The sequence below is a fragment of the Symphalangus syndactylus genome, chromosome 21, assembly GCF_028878055.3.
Source record: "Symphalangus syndactylus isolate Jambi chromosome 21, NHGRI_mSymSyn1-v2.1_pri, whole genome shotgun sequence".
Classification (NCBI taxonomy): domain Eukaryota; kingdom Metazoa; phylum Chordata; class Mammalia; order Primates; family Hylobatidae; genus Symphalangus; species Symphalangus syndactylus.
This window is the reverse complement of record NC_072443.2, coordinates 77,989,374-78,001,669: the sequence shown is the minus strand read 5'-3', so window position 1 is coordinate 78,001,669 and position 12,296 is coordinate 77,989,374. Positions and strand designations below refer to the sequence as shown.

The 12,296-nt window shown below is 40.3% G+C and overlaps 1 protein-coding gene across 12 annotated transcripts in view; it reads right to left on the bottom strand.

Annotated features, from left to right (window-relative positions):
• Positions 1-12,296, bottom strand: part of MAGI1 (membrane associated guanylate kinase, WW and PDZ domain containing 1) — a 681,166-nt gene that overhangs the window by 478,867 nt on the left and 190,003 nt on the right. The gene's annotated exons all lie outside the window — the stretch shown is intronic.

The window sequence follows — 12,296 nt, the reverse complement described above, 5'->3', positions numbered from 1 at the left end:
CCATTCATTTAGATCTCATTTAATGTCTTTAATTAGCACTTTATAGTTGTTGGCATACTAAATCTGCTATATATTTTGTTAGAGTTATACCTAAGTACACGTTTTTGTGGAATTGTAAGTGGTACACATTTTAAATTCAGTATCCATGTGGTCATTGCCAGTATATAGAAATACAATTGATTTTTGTAAGCTTATCTTGTAACCTGTGACCTTGCTGAACTCATTTATTAGTTCTAAGATTTTTTTTTTTGGTAGATTTCTTAGGCTTTTCTCTGTAGACAAAGATATCATCTGCAAAGATGTAGTTTATTTCTTCATCTCCAGAGTATATGTTTTTTATTTCCTTGTCTTGCCTTACTACCCTAGCTAGAAATTCCAGTACTGTATTGAATAGCAGTGGAGAAAATGGACATCTATGCTTTGTGCATTGCCTTAGGCAGAAGGCATTTGGTCTTGCACCATTAAGTATAATGATAGCTCCAGGTTTTATGTAGATACCCCATATTGAGTTACAGAAGTTTCCTTCTATTCATAGTTTCCTGAGAGATTTTATCATGGATAGGTATTACATTTTATCAAATAATTTTTCTGCATCAATTGATACACTCATGTGATTTTTCTTTCTTAGCCTGTCAATAAGGTGAATTACCTTGATTGATTTCTAAATACTGAACCAGCCTTATATCCCTAGAATACACCCTTCTCGGTCATGTTGTAGTACAATTCTTTCATATATTGCTGGTTTTGATTTGTTAAGACACTGTTAAGGATTTTGGTGTGGGTGGGGGGTGGCCTAGATTCATGAGGGATATTGTTCTGTAGCTGTTTGTTTTGTTTTTGTTTTTAGTATTATCTTGGTCTAGTTTTGATATCAGGATAAAACTAGCTTCATAAAGTGAGTTAGCATGATTTCCTCTTCTTCTATTTTCTGGAAGAAGTTATATAGAGTTGGTATTAATTCTTTTTTAGACATTTGCTACAATTCTCCATTGAAACCATTTGGGCCTAGAGATGGGGGAGAGCCAAATTACAAATTCAATTTCCTTAAAAATAATAGAGCTATTCAAATTATCCATTTGATAGTAAGTTGTGGTACTTTGTGCTTTTCAAAAAATTGGTCCATCTCATCTCAGTCATGAAATTGACGTGCACAAAGTTGTTCAGAGTATTATTCCCCTAGACGTTTTTGGTATCTGCGTGGTGACATCAACAGTGACAGCCTCCATTTTATTTTTTATATTAATAATTTGTATCTTTTTTTCTATTTGTTAGTCTTGCCAGATATCCATCTATTTTATTGAACTTTTCAAAGAACTAGCTTTTTGTTTCATTGATTTTCTCTATTGTTTTCTGCTTTTTTTTGAGACGGAGTTCACTCTTGTTGCCCAGGCTGGAGTGCAACCGCACGATCTCGGCTCACTGCAACCTCCGCCTCCCGGGTTCAAGCACTTCTCCTGCCTCAGCCTCCCGAGTAGCTGGGATTACAGGCATGCACCACCATGCCCAGCTAATTTTGTATTTTTAGTAGAGACAGGTTTTCTCCATATTGGTCAGGCTGGTCTCAAACTCCCGACAGGTGATCCACCCGCCTCGGCCTCCCAAAGTGCTGGGATTACAGGCGTGAGCCACCGCGCCCGGCCTGTTTTCTGCTTTTAATTTCATTGATTTCTGTTATCTTTATTTCCTTTCTTCTGTTTGCCTTGGGTTTATTTTGCTCCTCCTCTTCTAGTTTCTTGATGTAGGGGCTCCAAACTTTTACTTGAAATTTTCCTCTTCTCTTTCTTTGCGGTTTTGTTTTGTTTTGTTTTGTTTTGTTTTGTTTTGTTTTTGAGATGCAGGATGGAGTACAGTGGTGCAATCTTAGCTCACCACTACCTCCGCCTCCCAGGTTCAAGCCATTCTCCTGCCTCAGCCTCCCAAGTAGCTGGGATTACAGGTGACCGTGACCACACCTGGCTAATTTTTGTATTTTGAGTAGAGACAAGGTTTCACCATGTTCGCTAGGTTGATCTTGAACTCCTGACCTTGTGATCCACCTGGCTCAGCCTCCCAAAATGCTGGGATTACAGGCATGAGCCACCGTGCCTGGCCAATTTTCCTCTTTTCTAATATAAGCATTTAGTGTCATAAATTTCCCACCACCAGGCTTTCTGAACCAACACAGGGTTCACAGGAACCTAACTGTATATTCACATTCCTTAGCATCCAGTCCCGAAATTTACAGAATAAAAGACCATATTACAACTGGTTTGAAATGAGCCAACTCACAATGTCTAAGGGGCGTCTGGGGTTCATTTCAAAAAACAGGATCCTCATCTACTTTGGTACTATAGACAAGAAGGAACTCAATCTTACTAATAAAATATTTAAAGAATAAGTAAATAAATATCAGTTTCAGCATTTTTATCAGTCCACCTTTCCAGTTGCTGCTCCAGACCTCCACTATATGAAGAGTATTGACTCAAATTTTTACTGCCATTTCTCAAACATCAAAACAGACGTCAATGCTCTGAGTTATGGAGCCCTTTCCTAGAGAGCAAGAAGTAACTGATCTTCTCTCCTGGGTGTCTAAGATATAACAAATAAACAATACCATCTTTTTGTAACACTACAATTTACAATCTAGTAAGGGAGGAGGTGTAAAAGATTATTTAATCAAGTAAAGGAATTCACACCTGTTTTCTCTTTCTTTTTTTAATGTTCCACGTCCCCTGAAATTTTACAAATCTGTACTTCTTTTTTTTTCTTTTTTTTTTTTTTTTTTTTTTTTTTTGAGACGTAGTTTTGCTCTTGTTGCCCAGGCTGGACTGCAATGGCGCAATCTCGACTCACCACAACCTCCGCCTCCCAGGTTCAAGCGATTCTCCTGTCTCAGCCTTCCCAAGTAGCTGGAATTATAGACATGTGCCACCACGCCTGGATAATTTTGTATTTTTAGTAGAGACAGGGTTTCTCCATGTTGGTCAGGCTGGTCTCGAACTACCGACCTCAGGTGATCCACCCACCTCAGCCTCCCAAAGTGCTGGGATTACAAGCTTGAGCCACTGCGCCCAGCCATAAACGTGTACTTCTAACATAAAATTTAATCTGGCTGAAACAAATATTTGGACCATAGCAAAATGCTTCTCCATAATTCTTTCCTTCCTTTCTTTTTTCTAGCAAGCTTCACAGCCAACAGGGCGCTTCTCCTGGAAGGTGAAGTCATGGTGACCTACTGCTCTTTATTCAGTCTGACCTGTATGTTAATCTTCTCTGCTTACTCTTAGACCATGGAATATGATCCTTCCAATGGGAGACAGTGGCTTTTCTCTTACACTTTTCCCTGTCTCCTCAGCATAAATAAAATGAAAACTGAAACATGTCTCCCCTACCAAAAAATCTCTGTCCCTTCTTACACATCCATAATGCGTAGCCCCTACAACGGTCTTCAATGATCCCCACCTCCTAGTATTCATAACCCTGAAGAATTTTCTCCCCATAAGTGTAGTATAGGCTTACTGACTCAATTCTAATAAGAAGAATTGATCAAAAGTGATGGATGTCACTTCTAAGATAAGGTTATAAAAAGACTGTCTTCTTCTTAGGTGATCTCTCACTATCTCCTGGATCCTTCTTCCTAGAAGGATCCAGATGCCATATTATGTGGGAGCCCTGTCAAGAGGTCCATGGAATGAGGGACCAAGGCCTGCCAACCAGGAGAATGATCCTGGGAGGAGATTCCCCCGCCATCCCAGCTAAGTTTTCAGAGGAGACTGCAGCCCAACTGACAGTCTGACTGTATCTTCATAAGAAACCTGAAGCTCAGGATCCCAAGTTAAGCTGTGCTCAGTTACTGACCCATAGAAACAAGGAAATACTCAATGTTTGTTGTTTTAAGCTAAAAACTTGTGGAGTAAAGTAAATAAATATCAGTTTGTTACATAGCACTAGATAACTAATGTACCTTCCCAGCTAGAGACTTCCACAGCCAAGATTAAGACTTATTTACCTGTCAGTTAACTCACTCATTTCCAAAGACCCTCTGATTCTAGAGGACCCCTTCTTCGTTTCACTCTCCTCATCAGGTTCCTGGTATAGGTAAGTAAGTCATCACCATGACTTAAACTGTGTGGACTGTTTTGTTTTGTTTTGACATCAAAGCAACCAAAACAGAATAGAACTAAAAGAAAGCAAGGTTTAAACTTTCAGTCCATTTTCAACTCCAGTCTCAGCAAAGCTCTGAGAGAAGAGAGTTTTACGGTCAAAAATGTTTGGGGCTCTTCCCCAAAGTGGCCTGAGGTGAAAATGGTTCACCATTCTCTTGACCCAGAAACCCCCACAAAAAGCATGCAAATTGAGAGGTTGAAATTTTCATTTTCACTGCAAGAACACCTGTGGAACCATCCAGGACATCGAGTGTATGCAGATATGAAAGCCACCAAGTATCTAAAACATGTCACTTGACAGAAGCAATGTGTGCCATTCCAAAGCTGTAACAGTGGAGTTGGTAGGTGTGTCTGGGCCAAACAGTGGGGCTGGACACAGGGTCGGTGGCCCAAAAAGAGTGCTAAATTTTTGCTGCACATGTATAAAAATGCAGAGAGTCATGCTGAACTTCAGAGTTTGGATATAGATTCTCTGGTCATTGAGCAGATTCGGGTGAACAAAACACCTAAGATGTGCTGCAGGACTTGCAGAGCTCATGGTCAGATTAACTGATACACGAGCTCTCCCTGCCACATCTAGATGATCTTGACTGAAAAGGTACAAATTGTTCCTAAAGCAGAACAGAAGGTTACACAGAAGAAAAGGATATCCCAGAAGAAACTGAAGAAACAAAAACGTATGGCACGAGAATAAATTCGGCATAAAATAAATCCAAGTAAAACAATTTTAAATGTCTGGAGAACACTACAAGCAATGTCCTCTTCTAGAGAACCCTGAAGTTTTAACACATTGAAAGCTCTGATCTTGCCAAGGAACTCCACTTAAGTTCAAAACACACCCTCCACACACATCAGCATCAACTGAGATCTTACTGAACCAGCATCCTAAACCTCATACTTCAGGAACAGGGGTCCAGAGAAGCAGTTCTCAAAGTGCAGCTTAAAAAGAAACTGAAAACCCAATTCATACAAGACCTAGGTCTTATTTTAGAGCATTTTCCAGTGCAGATTGGATCCAATCTAAACATATAGAATTAAATTATGAAAAATGACACAGACTGTTACTTACCAATCACCCACTAAAGGACACTCCAGGGATCCGTAACTCCACTCTTAAAGTTTAAGAAGACATCAGCACTCTTTGTGGCCATGCATTAATTTGCTCAACCCTTTCTTTCATCTGAGTATTTCTTCTGCCCATTGAAATCCTTGGGCATAGGCAGGGCATGGTGGCTTACACTGTAATCCCAGCACTTTGGGAGGCCGAGGTGGGAGGATCAAAAGGTCAGGAGTTCGAGACAAGCCTGGCCAACATGGTGAAACCCCGTCTCTACTAAAAATACAAAAATTAGCTGGGTGTGGTGTTGCACGCCTGTAGTCCCAGCTATTCAGGAAGGTGAGTCAGGAGAATCACTTGAACCCAGGAGGCGGCGGTTGCAGTGAGCTGAGATTGTGCCACTGCATTCCAGCCTGGGCAACAGAGGGAGATTCCATCTCAAAAAAAAAAAAGAGAGGAGAGGGGAGAGGGGAGGAAAGAAATCAATCCTTGGGCACATAGAGTGTCATGGTTAAGATGATGGGCCCCTGGAGTAACATTGAACTTGCTATCTGACCATCACTTACCATACATGTCAACTAATCTCACTAAGTTTCACCATCTTTATCTGAAAATAAGCATAATAATAATATCTACCACACTGGAATGCATGAGATAATTCTTGTTTAGCTTTGGCACAGTGTCTGGAACAGAGTAGGCACTCAAAAAATGCCACCTATTGCTACATTTTTCATCATCCAATGCATCAGAACTTAAACTAACCAATTTTAGTTTCCAGCAGAGTCCAAACATCTCAACATGTTTCTACCACATCACTCACAACTGCACCAATTTCATGTCTTTGCTATGCCTTTGCACTGCCAGACTGAAGAACTTGATGTGTTAAGTTCACTCCCATGTGGCAGCTCTTAGCTCTTCCTCCCCATCTGTTCCAGCCACACCTGTCTCGACCTTCTCTGGTTCCAAATGACAACCTGAATTTTAGAACTTTCACAGTCTTTTACAAAAGGTAAGTTTTGCTGTTTTGCTTCCAGTATCATTCAGGACACCAGCCAACAGTTTGCTGACCTTGTGATCTGCTGGACAGGTTAACCTGCAAAGCCTATCAGATTCTTTTGTCCTTTTCTGGTTCAAAGACGAAAAGCAGGTAGACGGCCGGGCTAAAAAAGCTTAAATCTTTCTTTCATAAAATTTGGGAATAAAAGCCTCAAACCGGTAGTAACAATGCCACATTCAACACTTCATTTGGCAAGGTCAGAAGCCATTGAAACTGACTTTGTTCATGGGTAGACATATATACAGCAAAGGAACAGGGACCAGGCAGCTATAAATCCAGCAGCCAGCCGCCAGCCCCTCCAACAGAAGGCAATGATTATGTAAAAGTATTATTTTCAAGATCATCACTAGAATCTATGAAAATGACTCCTAAAGTTGGCTAGAGTCTGCCTGAAAACTAGTCTTATTCTAGGATGCAAGCCCTTATGTAGTGCGGTCTCAAGTGAATAGCAGCTGGAAAGGGAAACTTCACCCCAAACTCTGCAAAATTGCAAATCTAGGACAAGGTTGAGACAATGGATGCAGGTTTGGCCTTTGACTGACCTTAATAAGTTACTTAGCTACTCTAACCACACTTCATTTGTAAAACAGGGGTCACGATCTAGATCTTCCAGAGTGTTACAGTTAAATTACGCTCTGCCACCAGATTCATAATAGGGCCCCATAAAGGTCCTTATAGTAAGTCTGAGTAGCAACTGCCTCAAAGTACCAGCAGTCATGATCACCAATACGTTTTGAGCACACACTCTGTAAAAATATGTGCTTTAGCCTTGTAACAATTCTGAAGTAGGTTCTCTTATTATTGCCACCACAGATGGCATTAACTGGTCTGAGAGGTTAAGTAACTTACCCAAGGCAGCTAGGAAATGGTACAGCTAGAACTCAAATCCAGGCAGTCTAATTCCAGGGCCTATGGTCTTAGCCATTATACCACATCGCCTCTGTGAGGAAGCATTAAATACATATTTGAAAGGATGGATGAGTTGACAAATATAATTATCTGGTGCTTTCATCCTCTGGGGTCCTACTCCTCCAAATAAAGGAAAGAAACATTGACTTGTTCTTTCAGATTACAAAGAATAGCAGTGTCTTATAAAATAAAAAATAAAAAAAAACCCTAAGCACATTTGTTTATACCAATTTTAAGACAATTATTTCCTAAACCAAATTTTTACTACCCTGAGGTTGGGTACTTATGAAAACACTGCCAACATAATGAAACGACTGTGCAAAAAGCAACAGCTGATCACTAGAGGCAATTTTCTTTCTTATAAATACAAAAATCCTATCAGCTAAAAGAATGTAGCATGACAAATCACAAATCAGAGACAGAGTCTTCTACATGAGGATTTAAAGCTCAAGAATTTCAATGTACTTAATAACATAAAATCTGAGGCAGATGGCTCAATGCTTTAGAATTCCCAAGTTGTTAAGGGTATCCTGGATGGAAATACCCTAGCTAGGTTTCTATTTCTTTTCTGGCCGGCACCACCTGGTGGTTTTTTTTTCCTCTAAAATCTAAGTCCCCACAGGCCATAAAATTAAGATCTGGACAGCATTCTTGCTGTCAAAGTGATCCATGGAAGAAATCTTTAATTTCATATTCATATAATTCTAACTAATGTATTAAACAAATTTCATTTTTATCCATATGGAGATAGTCTCATCTCCAGTGCATTCTCTTAAATATATTTATCAATGTGGATGATAAATATCAAAATATATGAACTTAAAATCCCAAGAGTACTCTTGAGCTTACACATCATGGGGAACAACGAACACATCGTTCAACTATTATTCATTCATTCCCTCATTCATTTATTTATTCTTTTATGCTAAGGATGCAGAGATGATTTTGTATAAGTTAAATGTGCTTTTGATGATGAAATTCCACTGGGTACTAGGCTCTTCACTATTTTACAAGTGAGGACGCTGAAGCTCAGTCTAATTAAGGAATTGTCTCAGGTCACAGAAATAGCAGAGCTGGGATTTAAATGTAGTTTTGGAACCAAGCATGGTGGCTCACACCTGTAGTCCTGGCAACTTGAGAGAATGGGGTTGGGGTATACCTTGAGTCCAGGAGTTTGAGTCCAGTTTGGGCAACACAGTGAGACTTCAACATTTTGGTTAATCTTGGATAGCTCTGAAGTCATCAATACCCTTTCCCCAATAGAAGAACAAAGGAGACAACCAGAGAATAAGAGTTACCCAAAGGATAGGAAATTCATTAGCCCAATTTATTGCCAGAATTAAAAAGAAGAAGTCAGAAGCATTCCACTTTGTCAGACCACGTGTCTCTGTTTCGTTTACTGGAGGAATGGTGAACATGGGAACTGCACGTTATCCTAAATGCAACTTCATATAAAAGAAAACCAAATGGGAAACATATGGAAGAATTAAAGTGGCGAGCTAAGTGAAGCAAAGCAAAGCAACTTAGAATGTTTCGTACCCTACATTGGTTCTGAGCAGACTTAATAAGAAGCTGACATCGATATCCGATGGCCTGAGAATCTACTTCAGCACTGAAGTACATTTACTCCTGGCCCCATGGACCTATTATTGTTCAACTTGCAATAATGGGACACTTTCAAAGAGCTGACAGGCAATCTTTAATTAAAATACATTGAAAATAACTTGAGGCACAGTTTGCACAAAGAAAACAACTACTCTCTTAGTTAAGTTACCCAATGTAAGTTGTATTCAATTTGTGTGTGTGTGTGTGTGTGTGTGTGTGTGTGTGTTTTCTTTCTAAGCTGAGAGTTTTCACTGAAGGGAAGACACTGATTTTACAATTAATTAAGAGATGAAAAACCTATAGTTTAACAGTTAAACACTTGGGTACTAGACCCAGATAGGCCTGAGTTTGAGCCCAGTCACCTGCAAGCTGAATGTTCTTGACCTCTTAGCCTCAGGTCCCCCATCTTCAAGTGGAGAAGACTTCCTGCCATAGTACACAACAGAGCAGATCACCAAATGTCTCCGGCTCTCTGCTGCTGTGGACACTTCCTAGCTTCCTGATTCGTGAGTGAGCGGGGCCATGTGGTTGGTTCTAGCCAGTGAGTTGTGTGCAAAAGTGAAGCAAATCACTTGCAGTCCAAACACTTAACTGGCAGCTCAAGACTATTCGAGCATTCTTTTTTTTTTTTTTTTTGAGATGGAGTTTTGCTCTTTTTTGCCCAGGCTGGAGTGAAGTGGCGCAATCTTGGCTCACTGCAACCTCCACCCCCAGGGTTCAAGTGACTCTCCTGCCTCAGCCTCCAGAGGAGCTTGGATTACAGGCATGTGCCACCACGCCTAAGTTTTGGTATTTTTAGTAGAGATGGGGTTTCGCCACGTTGGCCAGGCTAGTTTCGAACTCCTGACCTCAGGTGATCCACCCGCCTCAGTCTCCCAAATTTGCTAGGATTACAAGCGTGAGTCACCGCACCTGACCCACAGCATTCTTTTCCCTTCTGCACAAACACCAGCAATGTTGGGTAGCCACTCGTCAATCTGAGTGACAGTGATGAACACAGTCCCTCTCCCTACCATTGACCCATTTGCTGCACAAGTATCCTAAGCTAAAAGTAAACTTTCATATATACATATCATCAAATATACATATATATATGTATATATATGTATATCTCACTGGGATTTGGGGGTTGCTGATCTGTTATTGTTAGATGTCTAATACTGACTGATAAACTACTTCATAAGCTGGTTGTAAGGACTAAATGAAATTAAGAATAAAGCCTGGTAAGATGTCTGTAAGTGCTTAATAAATGACATTTTGTTGCTGCTAAGAAACAAGCATTTCTTCTACACAATGGTTAGACTGTGTATTTTTCATCACATCTAATGGAGAAAGAACATTAACTGAGCTAAAATACTTTCTCCTTCCCTTTTTTCTAGGTTCCACTAAAGATTTGATGTCAGTGTTTGGGAATCCACAGAAATTTAACCCCAAAGAAACCAGCTCTCCCTCTCTAGATTCAACTTTAAACTGCAGAATTTCTCTGAAATGCAGATAAATTAGTCACTTTACTAATTTGGTTCAAAGCAAGAATATGTATCTGAAATTAATTTATCAATTATGTACTGTATCATTTATATACTATTATGATCTAGGGTCATACCCTATATTTTTTTCTAAATCACTGATATTAGAAGTGAAATAAAACATTACCAGCCAAACTTGTTTGAATACCCTGTTTCTTTAGAGATATATATATATATATATAAAATAGTGCTAATTTAAATGTATGTTAGGGAACATACTAAGAGTTTGAACCCATGTGTTTGTGTCATGCTATAAATTATGGTAAATGCAATCCCCTTCTTTTGCAGTATACAAAACAGGATGACCAACTGTCACAATTTGCCTAAGTCGTGACCACTTTTAGTATGGAAACACCTGGAAACCATATGCAAAGTTAATCCCAGTTTGCCTGGTGCTTTCTGGGTTTTAAAACTGAAAGTCTTGCATCCCAGGAACACTCTCAATCCAGAGTAAACCAGGATGGCTAGTCACCCTAATGCAAAGATATCCCTGAAGTGTCAAGATAAGCAAGACACCTCTTCCTGGAATGTAAAGATACAAGGGAGGAACATTACATCATCTAAAAGAGTTTGCCATTAAAACAAAGATACATAATAGAATACGATATAAACTCTGGATGAACTTTTAGAATAGAACTCAAGCTGTCAAAGTAATGTTCGGCTTTCTGTCCTCTGTTTTTACAGGGGCACACTGGAGAAAAAGACTAATAATAAGCAGCGCTTTAGAAGAAACGCCACTGACATAGAAACAAGCAGGATGCAACATTCACTCCCTCCCTTACTTTCTCCATGGGCTGAGAACAGTCATTAACCTTGCTCTAGGCCCCAGTCAGCCTACCTTTATTTTAAAAATATGCCTCAAGCACAGCGCGGTGGCTCACACCTGTAATTCCAGCACTTTGGGAGGCCGAGGTGGGTGGATCACCTGAGGTCAGGAGTTCGAGACCAGCCTGGCCAACACGGTGAAACCCCATCTCTACTTAAAATACAAAAATTAGCCAGGCAGGGTGGGAGGTGCCTGTAATCCTAGCTACTCGGGAGGCTGAAGCAGGAGAATTGCTTCAACCCGGGAGGCGGAAGTTGCAGTGAGCTGAGATCGCGCCACTGCACTTCAGCCTAGGGGACAAGAGCGAGACTTCATCTGGAGAAAAAAAAACGCCTCATTAGAAGGCAGGGACTTAGCTTTTTCACTGCTGTATGCCTGGTACCTAGAACTATGCCTGGAGTTTGGCTAAATGAGTAACTAAATCTCTCAGCCAGGGATAAAACTAATATCCATATCAGGATTGTTGACGCTATCAAAGAAGATCACATATGTAAAAGTGCTCTGCATATTAACAAGAGCTGTACAAAAGTGACTATTATCTTGCAGATCTCTTGATTACCTTATTTACTCCCACACAATGACTTATGAGTATTATGTTGTTGCCTTATTTGGATTTTGATAGGCACTGGTGATGGAGTGTAAGCTTGCAAACTAAATAAAAAAAAAAATCTGTTAGGTTGCCAGGCATGGTGGCTCACGCCTCTAATCCCAGCACTTTGGGAGGCCGAGGTGGGCGGATCACTTGAGGTCAGGAGTTTGGGACCAGCCTAGCTAAAATGGCAAAACCTCATCTCTACTAAAAATACAAAAATTAGCCAGGCGTGGTGGCCCACACCTGTCATCCCAGCTACTCAGGAGGCTGAGGTAGGAGAATCGCTTGAACCCAGGAGGCAGAGGTTGCAGTGAGCCGAGATGGTGCCACTGCACTCCAGCCTGGGCAACAGAGCAAGACTCTGTCTCAAAAAAAAATCTGTTAGGCTAACATGTACATACACATACAAGATGGCCACATGTTTGGAAATATTTTCAAAAATGAACAGGCAGAAGTCGAATGTTTATGTTCAGTAATATAAAAAAGTTTAATCAAAGAAGTTTTAGAACATATGCATCATAAGAAGGAAGATACTGCATAGTTTTGATCTGAGAAAGAGGCAAGAACGGGGGAAGAATT